Source organism: Talpa occidentalis, unplaced genomic scaffold (assembly GCF_014898055.3).
Source record: "Talpa occidentalis isolate TD23 unplaced genomic scaffold, MPIMG_talOcc4v2.1 talOcc4.6, whole genome shotgun sequence".
Taxonomy (NCBI): Eukaryota; Metazoa; Chordata; class Mammalia; order Eulipotyphla; family Talpidae; genus Talpa; species Talpa occidentalis.
Genome location: NW_023604972.1, coordinates 110588887 through 110601786, shown reverse-complemented (window position 1 = coordinate 110601786; position 12900 = coordinate 110588887). Strand labels below are relative to the sequence as shown.

The 12900-nt window shown below is 37.0% G+C and overlaps 1 pseudogene; it reads left to right on the top strand.

Annotated features, from left to right (window-relative positions):
- LOC119261068 (60S ribosomal protein L35-like) overlaps positions 1-11808 on the top strand; it is a 108125-nt pseudogene extending 96317 nt beyond the window's left edge.
- The last annotated feature ends 1092 nt before the right edge of the window (positions 11809-12900 follow it).

The window sequence follows — 12900 nt, the reverse complement described above, 5'->3', positions numbered from 1 at the left end:
TGAATCCTCTCACACCCCCACACCTCTGGCCCACATCCCAGTTCTTGTATGCATAAATAAATAAATCTTTTAAAAAAAGAAACTAGTATAGTTATCTTTTTCCTTTTAATTACATTTTTGAGTTAAAGGTTTCAGGAGATAGTTTGTGTCACTTTAACATGTAGGTTATTTTGACTGAGGTCATGAAAGCCCTGTGGGGTCATGAGAAACTTTTACTATTTCCTTTGCTATCTAGAAGAATGAAAATTGGGGATTATTGCCCAGAATTAGGAATTTTTCTAGAAATATCTTTTTTTATATATCCCCCAATAGGCAGTTTTGTACACAAGATTGCATCTCCTTCATAAACATAAGGTCCTATCAAGATTGTTAATTCAGTTCAATACTATTCATAACTTTTGGATGCCTAATATATACCTAATACTCTCCTAAGAGTGGTAAGTAAAAACATTTAATATGATAACTCTTTGTTTTTAATTTTTTGAGGCAACATTGGAATATAACACTAGATATGATTAAGAGGTATAGGATCGGGCCTCTCTGGTGGCGCAGCGGTTGAGCGCTGGGTTGCGAAGCTGCCCTCAGCCTCTGTAGCGCTGGTTCGATCCCTGGCTGCTCCTCGGCCACCGGAGGAGGGTCCCACATGGCGCGCAGACCTCTCCTGCCGCCCGCTGCTCCCCTCAGCAGTGTACCTCGGTCCTTCTGACTGCTCTGCTCCCACTCTGGCTCTGGTGAATTCTCTCACCCTCCCGCGCTTCTGACTGTACCCAGTGCTTGTATAAAGAAAGAAATAAATAAATCTTTAAAAAAAAAAAGAGGTATAGGATCACGCCTCTTCAGATGTATGTTACCACACCACATCCACCACCAAAGCATCTATAGTCCTCCACCATAGTCTACTGTGCTCCCTCCCCATATTGTTCTTCAACTTCCCCCTCCCAGCTAGTAGTCTCATTTTTTAAAAAGATTTATTCATTTATGCATACAAGAGCTGGGGTGTAGGCCAAAGGTGTGTGTGTGTGTGTGTGTGTGTGTGTGTGTGTGTGTGTGTGTGTGTGAGAGAGAGAGAGAGAGAGAGAGAGAGAGAGAGAGAGTATTCACCAGAGACAGAGTAGGTAGCAGAATAGGTAGATCTGTTGAAATACACTGCTGAGGGGAGCAGCGCCTGAGACAGAAGAGGTCTGCTGCACCTAGTATTCTCAATTTTATAGTCAGTTTTCTAGGTTTGTTTTTGACCTCTATAGTCTACATAAGAGTGAAATTTTCTTATTTTGCTTAGCATAATCCCCATAAGTTACTTCCATTTTGTTTCAACTCATAAGTTAATCTTTTATATGTATATATAATTTTATATTATATATGTTCATACATATATCTGAATAGTATCCCATTATGTATATATACCATATCTTTTCAATTTACTCACCTGTCATTAGACATTTAGTTTTTCCAGAAGTTGGCTATTGTAAATAGTGCTGCAGTAAAATTAGGAGTAGATATATCCCTTTGAATTTGTGTTTTAGCATTCTTCAGGTAAATAACTAGAAGTAGAATTGCTGGATCATATGGTAGATTATATGGTAGATCAATATGGTAATTTTTGAGAAATCTCCATACTGTTTTCTGGAGGGGCTGGATCAGTCTACATTTCCACCAACAGTGTATGAGGGTTCCTTTTTACCCACATCCTACTGAAATAAAAAAAGGCACTTAGGCTAATGCAATAGAATTGACAGCCAAGATGCAAACCAACACTTATGTGGACAGTTATTCTATGGCAAAGGGACCAAGAGTATACTTTGGCGAAAGGAAAGCCTCTTTAACACATGGTTCTGGGAAAAGTGGATAGTCACATACAAAAACCAAACAAAGAAAAACCAAAAACCAACCATACCATTATCACACATTGTTTACAGAAAATAACTCAAAATGCATTAAAGATTGTAAGACCTGAAACCATAAAATACTATGAAGAAAACTGGCAGAACACTCCAGAACATTGAGTTCTCATATGTCCTTTGGGATTTGTCTCCAGTAGCAACAGGAACAAAAGCCAAAAGGAAACTGGGGCTATATCAAACTAAAAAGCTCTGCACAGTAAAAGAAACTCTCATTAAAATGACAAGACACACTACTGAATAGGAGGAGATATTTGCATCACCTGTATCTACCAAAGGGCTAATCACCAAGATTTACAAAGAACCCCTACAACAAAAAATAAGTAACGCAATCAAAAAAAGGGCAGATAAGCTAAATGGACACTTTTCCAAAGAAGACACAGTGATGGCCAATAGGCACATGAAAAAAATGTAAACCAAAGCAATAATAAGATACCATCTCACATCTGTGAGAATGGCCCATATCAAAACGACCAGAAACTCTTACTTGAATTTATTATCAAGTGTAGACAGAGAAACACATGGTTTCAGTGTAATGTGAAAATATAATATAGAGCAGTTATTTTTAATTTGGAGTCTCTGAAGACCTTTAGACATTACATAACCCTGACTTTATCTAGACCAGCTAAGTAAATGAAGCCCGAGGTGATTCCAGTGTGCTACTAAGATTGAAACCATTGAGACAGACCTTTACACAATTGCTAATGGGAATTTGAAAAAAAAAAAAAAAAGAAGATTTTCTTTTTTAAAGGTTATGCTGGAGCAGTGTTTTCTGGGGGAGATGAGAGTTAGCTAAGATGAGAATTGAAATGGTAAAATGAACACTTCAAGGAGAGAAAATTTCATGGAAAATTGCTGTAAGTCCATTGACTTATTTGAAATCTTCCTTTTTTGCATAAATAACTCTGGGCCATTAGATATGTGACATATTGTAAAAATTAAGGAAAAAAAACCAAGCATGTCTTAAAATATAAGAGTACTAAATATAAAACTAGAAAGTCCTCACCCCAATGCTTTAAGAAAGTTTTACTCTATTGGCAAATACATAATTTACATGGGCATCAAAAATTGGTATTAGCTTGAAGTCCAATGTGTAAAGTTAATAATATTGGCCAACTTTTATTGTGAACATTCTTTGAAATATAATACTTGTAACTGTGAGTATAATTTTCCATTTCTATATTGGCATATGTCTGGGTAGCTGTTACCCAAAGCAGGCTGCTTTATTGGCATGAATGAAAAAGCAACTAATTATGAAGTTCAACCTCTCTCTCCCTCAGAAATGTCCAAAGATTTCTACAGAATAAAGGATTTTTTTTCTCTCACTTTCTTTTATCCTCTCTCTCTCCTCTTGTAAATTAATGAAAATGGGAGTTTTAATGAATGAACTCTGTGTATGGCATACACTTATAATTCTACATATTTTCATATTTTACATAAACATTGTTTTGGATATGATGTTCCTATTACTCAAAAGTTTTATACAAGTAAGTTTTGTGACAAATAAGCTGAAAAGCAAATTATAATCCCAGATCTCCATTTTGCACATGCACACAAAAACATTTCTGTTACCGAGTCTCTAAATGACATATTACATAAATTTAGTTTCAAATCCGATTATTTTAATTTGATTTGATTGCAAATTGAACACAAAAGTTTATATTGTTTGAATTTGAAATAAAGCCACTAGATGGCGTACTGTATTAAGAATGTTAGAAACAAGTCTCCAAGCCTTGAGCCTAGGGTTACCAAGGCAACTTACTTTACTTGCTAGCTCTGGTTGTTCCCTGTGCTCTTCCCCCCACCTGTATTTCTTCCTCTTTCCAGATGATTAGTTTTATGTTCTATGCACATGGTTTTACATTATGATGGTTAGCTGGAAAATGACAAAAAAAGAAAAAAAGAGCGATGTGATATATCATTGTAAAATGAGCACTAAGTGTTAGTTACTTCAAGGGAAGGCAAGTGACTGTTGGGCATTGCCTGAAGTAACTTACCAGTTGGTTTAACATATGAGTCTTGAAGGAAAATAATATACAAAAGCCATGAAATATCTTGTAGGGTACTGCATATGAGTTATTGAGAGAAGGTATGGTTTGCTTAAGGTAGCACCCAATCAGGAACTGGAAGATAACCTAGATGCACTGTTAATAAACATCTTGCTGGGACAATTTATTCTCCTTCATCTCAGTTTTCTGAGATGTTTGGGATAAACTGCTAAGATTCCATTTAATCTCAATTATATGCTTTTTCTAATCTCTACAATTACAGGAATTGCATGAATGGTTATTTTGGGCCACAGTAGTTAAAAAAGCTTCAGGAATAAATAGAAATTTCTGATGTGTGTTTGAAAAGGCAATGCATGAGGCAGAGTCCAGCATGGGATCTGACAGTTGACTAACCCCAGGCGTGTTCAGGCCTGTAGTGTTTTCATTTGAGCGGTTTCAGGTGCTCACACAGGAGATGCACTGTGTTCTGGGGGGTCACACTCCCTCTTAACTACTTAGAAATGAGTTATGGCCTTAAGAGTTATGGTAATAAAAATAAAAAAGTAGAGATTTAGGTTGACTTTCTGTAGATCTTTAAGTTTTTGTTGTCTGCTAAACCAAAACAGTAAAAGAATCAATATATATGTACTCATAAAAATATGGTATAACCTATTTTTAATCAATGTATTTTGTGAGAATGCTTTACTTCATACTCTCCTGCGGTGTTTAAAACTGCCTCTTGGACTATACCTGAAACCTGCTAAATTGGAATCTCTTTGAGGTGGGCTCTGAAACTTTTCTTTTTTGACACATTCCTAAGAAGATTCTGAAGGACACGATAAATTGAGCATATCTGTTATTACCTACATATTAATGTATGCAAATTATTATACACATGCATATAAATAAACATGTATAATATATATAGAAGAAAATCTGAAGATTGAATATTCTGTTTCTATAGAGAGGCTAGAACCCTAAAAAGACCAGCCACTGAGACAGTAGGATCATTTATTTCAAATTTGTTTTGATGTCAATACCTTTAAAAATGTACATTTGATTAAATTTCCCTCCTTTTTTCTGTGTCTCAAATCAATGTTCTATCCCATTTTAGGGTGCTGTTTAAATAGATATTTAGGGCCTCCCTTGGTGGCGCAGCGGTTGAGCGCTGGGCTGGGAGGCTGCCCGCAGCCTCTGCAACACCGGTTCGTTCCCGGCTGCCAGTAAGGGTCCCACAAAAAAAAAATAGATATTTAAATGAATGAATTCGGGAAGAGAAATGTATTGGGTATAATTTGCAAAATAAAAAGAAACAGAGGGCCCTCCTGGTGGCCTAGGGGTTAAGTCTCAGTGCTATCACCTCTAGGGTTTGAGTTCCACCCACAGTCAGGGAGCTAACCAACATATGGAACAGCAGACCTCTCCTGACTCAATTGCTGCTCCTCTTAGCCATGTATTTCAGTAAATTCACCTGTTCCTCTGCTCACTCTGTATCTCTGGTGAATCCTTTCAACCCCTGCACCTCTGGCCTACACCCCTGTTCTGCTATGCAAAAATTAAAAAAAAATTGAAATAAATAAATAAAAATAAACAGAACCTCATGGAACACTGTTAGAAAACGGACTTATTTGGCTCAAATATCATGCTTTAGGTATTAGTTTCCTTGATCAGTATATCTTAATTACCATACTCCATATTTCTTGAATGTATCTATTTTGTTACAGCACTTCGGACATTATGAATTTATTATATCCAATGTGTTAACTTATTTATTGTCCATCAATCTATTAGTTTTAGGGTAGAAATCGTATTTCCTTTTCCCCCTTCTTCTTCATCACTGTATCACTAGAACCTGTAGAGTGGCATTCAACTGTTGATTAAATGGAAAAAAAAAATGGGTGGCTTAATCGGTTTATAAATATAACACAAAATTTCATTTAGAGGGACAAAAAAGGCCTCAAAATATCTTTTCTATCTACCATGGGTGCAAAAATATTCATCACCAAAATGTCATTGCATGTTTGTTGTTGGTATTAACTAAAAATTGTTAATACCGTAATGTGCATTTAAATACAGGTATCTGGTGGAAGACAATTTGATTGCATGGAGAGAGGGTAGGGAGTAAAACAAATACAGAATATAGAAGACTCCTTTGAAGAATGAGTCAGAAAGGAGGCATGTTCCTGAGTGCAGGGATTAGGGAGAGGACAACAGAATGAAGAGAGATATATACTGTGTCTTTGACCTTTTCATACCTTCATCCGTCAAAAAGGATGTTTAACCGTATGATAATATCAATAGACGCTGAGAAAGCTTTTGACAAAGTACAACACCCATTTGTGATAAAGGCCCTTGAAATTCTCGGGATACAAGGAACATACCTCAACATCATAAAGGCCATATATGACAAGCCCATAGCCAGTATCATTCTCAATGGCGAAAAGCTGAAAGCATTTCCATTAAGATCTGGAACAAGACAAGGATGTCCACTCTCACCACTGCTTTTCAATATAATACTGGAAGTCCTAGCCAGAGCAATAAGACAAGAGAAAGACATACAAGGAATCCAAATAGGGTAGGAAGTACTTCTTCCTATCATATCATCTGCAAATAGTGCAAAAGACATACAAGGAATCCAAATAGGGTAGGAAGTAATATACATAGAGAATATACATAGAGAATATACATAGAGAATAATATACATAGAGAACCCCAAAAACTCCACAGAAAAACTAATTCAAGTAATCAATCAGTTTAGTAAAGTGGCAGGATACAAAATTAACACGCAAAAATCAGTAGCCTTCCTATATACAAACAATAAATCTGAAGAAGAAGAAATAAAAAAACCCATCCCTTTTATTATCGAAACAAAAAAAAAAATCAAATACTTGGGAATAAACCTAAAAAAAGAGGTAAAGGACCTATACAAAGAAAACTATAAAACACTGTTATAAGAAATAGAAGAAGACACAAAGAAATAGAAAGACATCCCCTGCTGATGGATTGGAAGAATTAACATTATTAAAATGGCCATCCTACCAAAAGCAATATACAGATTCAATGCTGTTCCAATAAAAATTTCAATGATATTCTTCAAAGAAATAGAACAATTATTGATGAAATTCATATGGAATCACCAAAAACCCCAAATTGCCAAAGCTCTCCTGAAAAAAAAAAAAGGGAATGGAGGCATCATGCTCCCAGACTTCAAACTATACTACAAAGCCATAATCATCAAAACTGCATGGTATTGGAACAAGAACAGATACACTGACCAATGGAACCAAATAGAAAATCCAGAAATAAACCCACAGATTTATGGTCAACTAATCTTTGACAAAGGAGCAAAGAATATGCACTGGAGCAAAGAAAGCTTGTTCAATAAATGGTGCTGGGAAAACTGGGTCGCTACATGCAAAAGAATGAAGCTTGACTACTTTCTCACACCATGCACAAAAACCAACTCAAAATGGATTAAAGAACTAGACATAAGACCTGAAACTAAAATATATAGAAGAAAATATAGGCGAAACACTACATGACATGCACATCAAAGACATCTTTACAGACACATCACCCAAAGCAGTGATAGTGAAGGTAAAGATCAACAGCTGGGACTACATCAAATTAAAGAGCTTCTGCACAGCAGAAGAGGCAATAACCAAAACAAAGAGAAACCCCACCGACTGGGAGAACATTTTTGCACACAACACTAATGATAAAGGACTGATCACAAAAATCTACAAAGAGCTACTCTTTCATCAAAGAGTTGTTTGATGAAATCAACAAAAACAAAGAAAATAATCCAGTCAAAAAATGGGCAGAAGAGCTAAAAAGAAACTTCTCTGAAGAGGAAATGCAAATGGCCAACAGGCATATGAAAAAATGTTCAACATCACTTGTAATCAGGGAAATGCAAAGCAAAACTACAACGGGATACCATCTTACACCAGTGAGAATGGCACATATTAAAAAAACGAGTAACAACAAATGTTGGCCAGGTTGTGGAGAAAAAGAAACTCTCCTGCATTGCTGGTGGGAGTGCAAACTGGTCCAACCACTATGGAGAGCTGTGTGGAGATTTCTTGACCTACTTAAACATAGAGCTTCCATATGATCCAGCAATTCCACTCCTAGGTATTTACCCAAATGACACAGAAACATTAATTCCAAAGGGCACCTGCACGCCTATGTTTATAGCAGCACTATTTGCAATAGCTAAGCTATGGAAACAACCCAAATGCCCAAAAATAGATGACTGGATCAAGAAGATGTGGTACATATACACAATGGACTATTACTCAGCAATCAAAAAAGATAAACACATGCAGTTTGCAGCAACATGGATGGAGCTAGAAGGGATCATGCTCAGCGAAATAAGCCAGAAAGAAAAAGAAAAATACCGGATGGTCTCACTGATAGCAGGAATTTAGAAAACCTAAATAAGGGACCAGAAAAAAAGACTAATTAATACAAAGTAAAAATCAAAATCAACATGCAACCATGGACCAGAGACACACTGGGGGGGATGGGGTGGGGGTGGGGGCAGGGAGAGGAAGGATTAGGGTCAAAATAAGGGAGGGGTGCAATTGTATGGGGAATATAACCAAAATGAAAATACATGCATTGTGCAAAAATGAAAAATGATGTAAGAATAAAATAAAATATTAAAAAAGGACATTTATTTTAAAGATTTATTTATGCGGACAAGAACCGGGGCACAGGCCAGAGGTGCGGGAGGGTGAGAAGATTCACCAGAGACAGAGTGGGGAGCAGAACAGGCAGATCTACTGAAATGCACTGCTGAGGGGAGCAGCGGGTGAGACAGGAGAGGTCTGCGGAGCCATGTAGGCATCTCCCTAGCTGGCCAGGGATCACACCCGGGCTGCGGAGGCTGTGGTTAGCCTCACGGCGCAGTGCTCAACCCCCTGTGCCACCAGGGAGGCCCTCAAAAAGGACTTGTAACAAATGCATCTCACAAACATATTTAGCACAAATTTCCTTCAAGACATTTTCCAAGACATTTTTAGAGATTTACACATGGAGAAGTTTCCCCTGACCTATTAGAAGTTGAAGTGCAATAAGTTGAAAAAACTTACAAAAGAAAATTTACTTCAGAGTTTTCCCTCTACTCAACTCCATTTTTTGTCAAACTCAAATAGCACTCACCTTGGTTTCACCAGCCACAGGGCCTGTGTTTCAAATATATAGGTTTTTTTTTTTTTTTTTTTTTTTTTTTTAAAGTTTCTAGTTCGGTCTGGTTCTATAATAGGGTAATGCTATTTTTACCATTAGTATGCATTCAGCATTTAAAATCAAATTGTAATTCCTATATAATGACACAAGGGAAATTTATTGAGAAATGTTAGAGTAAGGAAGATACTACAAAATATTTAGAAAAGTGCAAATCATTGGAAAATGTGTAATTTCTACTTTCTACTGAACATAATTAAAAATGTTTTTCCTGAGTAAGTAGATGTTTCTAAAATCATGATGGAATGTGGCTCTAACCCTTAAACTCTTGCCACAGTAGAGATATTTTCAAATCATTCCATGAAGTCAGTATTACCCTTACACAAAAAATTGTCGAAGATATTATGAGGAAAGAAAACTATAGATTAATCTCTCATGAACATAGATGCAAAGCTTCTAGTAAAATTCTAGCAAATTAAATGCAATGAAAGATAAAAAGAGTGATATATGATATAGCAGTGACATTTATCCTGGGAAAGCAAAGTTGATTCAACATTTGAAAAATCATTCAATGTTACATTGTGTCAATGAACTCAAAAATAAATCATATCATTAACTCACTAGAATCAGAAAAGACGTGACAAAACATAACATCCACTTTTGATAAAAATTGTCAGGTAACTAGGAATGAAAGAAAACTTGTCCATCTTGATAAAGAACATTTACAAAATCCTACAGTTAACAGCTCGCTTATTCATAAAAGATTATGACTGTTTTCTTCTTAAGATCAGAAAAGTGAGAAAGATGTTTGATTGCAGTACTTATTTTAAATATTATATTGCAGGTATACTAACCTATGTACATATACATGTCTAAATATTTCTGTGCTTATTCATCTGGCTGCATTCACCTAACCATGATTTTGTAGTGATGTTTCCTTGTCTGTGGGTCCCCATACAGACCATTTTTTCTGTTCTTCCAGCTTGCTTGTAACTTCCCACTACAGGGAGAAAGTTGGCTTCCATCATCCATCCTTGTACTGAATGAATTTTCAATTTATATACATGTATAATAGTTTCAAATGAGTTATTAAATAATAACATTGGAGAAACTACTTTATAAACTAGAGGACATCACTTTTATACAACAGTTGCTATGCCTTAGTCTCACAGTTAACAATAATTTCCAAAGTTTCTTCAGTCAGCCCTTTCCACCTTTTTCCTTCAGTGAGGGTATTTCATAGGCTTAGAAATGATTAGATGGTTTTTTCACAGCCTGGATTTCATACTGAAACTGAGCACTTAATATTTTTCCATGTCATTATTTTACATCCTATAAGATTATTTTTAAAACACATAGGGGTCTTGTGTGATCACGTTCCATGGGTTTTGACAGGTACACAGTGTCATGTAGCCATCTTTACAGTATTATATATCAATAGACTAGTCTCACCAATCTCAAATATTCCCTTGAGTTTTTAAACCTCCCTTTTTTTCAAAACTCTTGATAAAAACTTTGTTTGCTATCACTATAGTTTTAACTTTCCCAGAATGTCATGCAAATGAAATTACACAATTTCTAGATTTGGAGACTAACTTCTCTCACTTGGCAATATGCATTAAAGATTCACCCATATTTCTGCATGGCTTAATCACTCATTAAGTTCAATATTGAATAACATTTCATTATTTGTTCATTTGTTTACCTATTGAAGGGCATTTTGGTTCTTCCCAAATTTTTAGACTTTGCTCTTTGCTCTTTCCCTCGAGCAGGTGGCGGCGGCTTGTGCAGCTATGGCCAAGATGAAGGCCCGGGATCTTCGCCGCCAGAAGAAGGAGTTGCTGCTGAAGCTGCTGGACGACCTGAAGGTGGAGCTGTCCCAGCTGTGAGTCGCCAAAGTGATGGGCGGTGCGGCCTCCAGACTCTCCAAGATCCGAGTTGTTCGCAGATCCATGGCCCGTGTTCTCACCGTCATTAACCAGACTCAGAAAGAGAACCTCAGAAAGCTCTACAAGGACAAGAAGTACAAACCCCTGGATCTGCGGTCCAAGAAAACGCGCGCCATGCACCTCCGGCTCACCAAGCTCGAGCAGATCCTCAAGACTAAGAAACAGCAGTGGAAGGAACGGCTGTACCCGCAGCAGAAGTACGCGATCAAGGCCTGAGCGGTGTGGCGTCAATAAAACAAACTGGCTGACGTTAAAATAAATGAGTTTCTGTTGCTTCTTGTGCTCATCAGCACCTGTTATCGGATGTTATTTATTTATTCATTTTTTTATCTTAGCCATAGTAATAGGTATGCAATGATATTCAGTGGTGTCTTTAGAATTTCCTTCTGAGAAAGGCTGATGAGCATTTTTTCATATACTTATTTGCCATCTATATCTTTTTTTTTCCCCAAAGATTTATTTATGCACACAAGAGCTGGGGTACAGGCCAGAGATGCAGGGGTGAGAGGATTCACCAGAGACGGAGTGGGGAACAGAACAGGCAGATTGATTGAAAACTTTTGGGAGCAGCGGCCGAAACAGGAGAGGGCTGCTGCGCCATGTGGGTTGCTCCCTGGCGGGTGATGGAACTCGTGCTGCAGAGGCTGCGAATTGTATCATAGTGCGGTGCTTAATCCTTGCGCCACCAGGGAGGCCCCATCTATATCTTCTTTGATGAAGTGTTTGTTCAGATTTCTTCCCTATGTTTTACTTAGGTTTAATGTTCTCATTGTTGAATTTCAAAAGTTCTTTGCATATTTTGTATATAAATCATTACTTTGATATATGATTTGCCAATATTTTCTCCCATTGTGTGATTTATCTTTTCATTCTCTTTACTGTCTTTTGTGTAGCATTAAAAAAGGTCTAATTCATCTATTTATTCCTTTCATGGACTAAATGAAAAGGCTTGGAGAGAATCTATGATTAATATTTGTTTTGGTATAGGTAGCAAAGTCTCTAAATTGCTCTACTTTCCTTGTCTCCCTCCCCTCTTCACTTTTGGACTTTGCTGTGGACTGCTATTCAAAGAGGGTACATGTCCTGAAACTCTTTCATTGTAACACGCTGCTATCTTACTGGAGGCTTGTTACTAGTGGGGGTAAAATGTGGGTGAGGTTGAGATTGTATAATCTGATTTAGTTTTAGTTATTTAGTGGGTCTGTGTCTTGGTGCTATAGCCATCACAAGCATTTCTGTAAAACAGTATTTCATAGCTTTTTGTATAGCTGTTTATTTTCTCCAGGAGAGTTCCCTATGTATTTCTCTGAAGACTTGTTATCTCTTTTGGTTTTGTTTCCATATTATTTTTCCACCCCCTTAAGTAAAACAGAAACCCTGAAGGGAACTTCTTACAGCTGGGATAAGATTTCAGAATTGTTTTCTGATGAATTTCTTTTTTTACATATGCTTCTGCCTGTTTCACAATAGTTAACCCCCTCAAATTATACCTGGATCAAGAAAAAATATTTCTTGAAACCTCAGTGTGAGAACATGATAGGGTCCCAGAGGGAAGTCTAGGCAAGTGTGAACAACTCCCCACCACCTACCTTTTTTCCTTCACTCTCATAAGAAAGCAGAACCTAGCAATGTTTTACTCTCATGCTAGTCCTCATTGCACTTCAGGTAATTTGTCAAAAATTATCATTTAAGTGTCCCCTACCAGTTTATGCTTTCAGTGTTTTGTGCTGAGCAGAACTTGGTTGCATATGCATCTATCTGGATTTGCTCCGTGACTCAGTTTTCTGGTGGACACACAAAGTCATTGATTTTCAGTTTCTGCAGTATTTTCTTGGAGTGAAGATGGCAGTAATGCTTTCAAATTCTTTTCAG